Below are 3,684 nucleotides of genomic sequence, written 5' to 3'. Positions count from 1 at the left end.
TGAGGTTGGCCCAGGATCGAACATTGTTTCGTTCTGCTGTGCATGGAGTCGCTATGAGTCGGTTCCGACTCGATGGCACCTGACAACAACAACAACATAGACTAACAGGACTTAGTTGCAGTTAGGTAACTTTTAAAGGTGCCTGCTTTACAAGTCTTGTGTTGTTCAAATCCACAGAGCCTATTGCAGATTTCTTATCACATTCAAGTTCTATGTTATTGCATTAGTACAGCATCTACCAGTGGAATGTGAACTCTTTGAAGGCAGGTACTTAATTTCAGTCTTTTGTTTCTTGAAACTGAACACTCACCACTGCCATGAAATTGATTCCAACTCATAGAGATACTGCATAGGATGTCAGAAGCTACAAATCTTTACAAGAGCAGAAAGCTCTTCTTTCTCCCACAGAATGGCTGATGGGTTTGAAATTCGCCATTGTATTTAACAGTCCAGTGCTTATCATACAATCCCATCAGGGCTCACAAGGGCAAAACTGATGCTTAGTGAATAAGTAGAGAGCAACTCTCAGAAAATAGGCAATACTAATTAAGTGACGGTGTTACTATAACAGTTGTCTGTTGTTGTTAAGTGTCCTTGAGTCAGTTCTGACTCAAAATGACCCCGACTAGGGTTTCTTTGTGGGATCAGAAAGTCTGCTCTTTTTCCTGTGGAGTATCTGGTGGGTGCAAATCACGGACCATGAGGTTTGAAGTCCAGTTTAACATATGGAGCCTAGCACTTCTATAGCAGTTGTCTAGTAAGGAAATGAAAATTATACTGCATGATGTTTTGGTTAGGGTAAAGTTATGGAAACTATTCTTTTAGCTCTGATTTTGTTTTTTACTCAATAAAGATTACAAGATTTTTGGATGATGTATGTAAAGGGGTACGTTTGTCTGGGCTGCTTTCCAAATTGTACAATTGCTACAAATGGAATTTTTGGAAATAGTTAGCTATAGTTATGCCTGGTTAAGTATTTGATTTAGTTCTTAATATCTGCAGTAGACATTTATGCATACATTACATTTGATAAGTATGTACAGCATATAATTTTATTCTTTCTCATCTGCTTTGTAAATTCATCTAATTCACTTCAAAGATAAAGTGTCTTTCAAAGAGATATGTACAAAACAACAGAAAAGGCCTAATGGACTGAAAATAACAATAACATATCCTTTCGCAAAAAAACTACAATTCTCATTCAAATGCTCTTGTTTAAACTATATAGCAGAATTAGGCTGCTGAAGGAATTAACCCCAGTTGGAATATCAGATCAAGAGCCAAAATATATTTTAGCCCAAATTTCACATCACAGAAAAATATGTGTGTTTTATAACATGATATATGCAAAAGTCTATACCTAGATATACTTTGTTACGTAATACAGGACTTTATATTAATTTAGGTAAGTAGTTCCAATAGTATAGAGAACAACCTGAATTTTATTCTGATAGGGATCCCTGGTGTGTGCTGTGGGTTAATGTGTTGGACTGCAAAGTCGTTTGAACTGTAAAGTCAGCAGTTCAAGCTTACCAGCTGTATCTTGGGAACCCTATACACAGTCGCTCTGGATCAGAACTGACTCGATGGCACTTAACAACAACAACATATCCTTAATGGAGTCCTGGTGTGGCCTGTAGGATAAGCAATAGACAGCAAGGTCATTGTTTCAAACTCACCAGCCGCCCCTCAGGAATTCTACACATGGTCACTAGAAGTGGGAACCGAATCAATGGCATCTAACAACACCAATATTCATAATGATAGAAACTTGTAGCTATTTGTATTTTTGGTATTCTATGAAGACTTGACTTTATTTGGTTCAGTGAATAATGATACTACCTCGATTCAGTCCTAGAGGACAGATGCCAACATATAAAATACACCACACGCATTTATTTATAAGCAAAATCTGAATGAGCATAAAAAGCCACAGTTACTTTTACCCTTGTAGTGTTTCTTATTGAGTTATGAACAGATGGTATAAGTAAGGTATTTATTATTTTGTTAGTACATTTTTGTAAGTCTGTGTAAAGGGTGTGTATATGTGAGAGATACAATGAAACAGAGAGAATGAACGAGTTGCCTTGGGATGAATAAAAACCATTCTCATTGAGGAAATCTTGAATCAGAATTGATTCAAGTAACAGTTGGAGCAGACAAGTCTTCATAGGCCTAGACATCCTTATATGAACTTGCTGTGTATGCTGAGATTACAAGGCCAGGATATTCCTATTAGTCTAGACTATTTCTTAGCATTGTGCTTGTGTCTCAGGGGCAGGTGTGCTTCCTGCTTACTAAAAAAGCAGTATGTTTCTCAAACTCAAAATTTGGCAACAGCAGTGCAAATCTACTGTATGTTAACTACCATCTGAACTTCATGGTGTCACCTTTATGGGACCATGCATCCATGAAAAAGTAGCTGTAAATTATTTCAAAAAAGAACAAACAAAACAAAGCAATTGTCATAAAGTCTGCTCCAACTCATGATGAACCCATGCATTTCAGAGTAGAACCGTGATACACAAGGGTTTCCACAGGTGTGCTCTTTAGGAAATAGATTGGCCCAAATTTTCTTTTGAGGCTCCTTTGGGTTAATCTGAACCACTCAACTTTCAGACAGTAGTTGAGCACTTACACTTGTGACAACTAGACTGCCTATTAGCTTATGTTGTTGTTGTTAAGTGCTGTTGAGTCAATTCTGACCCATAGAGACCCTGTATAGGGTTTCCAAAGAGCAGCTGGTGAGCTTGAACCACTGACATTTCAGTTCAAATGACTTTGCTGTCTGAGGCATTAGCCCACAGCACCACACCAGGACTAGCTTATGAGTAGGGTAAAATTTCAGATATAGCACTATTTCAGAACTTAACTTTGAAATTATTTGTAGTAAAAAGGGTGCAATGAGAGGGCATAGAGAAGTAAAGAATATCATTCCTGACAATCTAAATGTAACCAAAATATAGCTAAGATTTATTTTTCATAATAGATGTTGTTGTTAAGTGTCATAATTGGTTCTGACACAGCAACCCTGTATAGGGTTTCCGAGGAGTTGCTGGTGGGTTCGAACTGCTGACATTTCAGTTCAAATCTACCTTTTGGTCCAGTGTTAACACTACATCAGCTTCTTCTATAAAAGTATCCTACACAAAAATCCAAAATTTTTATTATTATTTATTGTTTTACGGCGTTTCTGTTGAGGTTCTGGGCTCCTGAGGCATTAATTTCTTCAAGGCCAGTTCTCAGTTGAGAGAAAATATTTTAAAGCAACTCAGACAGAGTTTAAGGGAAAATTAAACACTTGAAAAATATGTTCAATGACTCATAAGCATATTTTGAGTTATTAAACATTAAAACGATAAAACAAATATTTAACTGTTCTTAGTAATTGTTGTTGTTATTAGGTGCCATCAAGTCAGTACCGACTCAGTGACCCTATGTACAATAGAATGAAACACGGCGCAGTCCTGGGCCAACCTCACAATTGTTGCCACGCTTGAACCCATTGATGCTGCCTTGTTGCCAATCCATTTTGTGTGGGGTCTTCCTCTTTTTCTCTGACCCTCCACCTTACCAACCATGATGTAATCTCCTGTGACTGGTCCCTCCTGACAATATGTTTGAAGTATGAGAGACGAAATTTAGCTATCTTGTCCTCCAAGGAGCACTCTGGCTGCATATCTT

This window comes from Chrysochloris asiatica, unplaced genomic scaffold (genome assembly GCF_000296735.1).
Source record: "Chrysochloris asiatica unplaced genomic scaffold, ChrAsi1.0 scaffold00112, whole genome shotgun sequence".
Taxonomy (NCBI): domain Eukaryota; kingdom Metazoa; phylum Chordata; class Mammalia; order Afrosoricida; family Chrysochloridae; genus Chrysochloris; species Chrysochloris asiatica.
The sequence above is the reverse complement of the archived record's forward strand: the minus strand, read 5'-3'. Positions refer to the sequence as shown.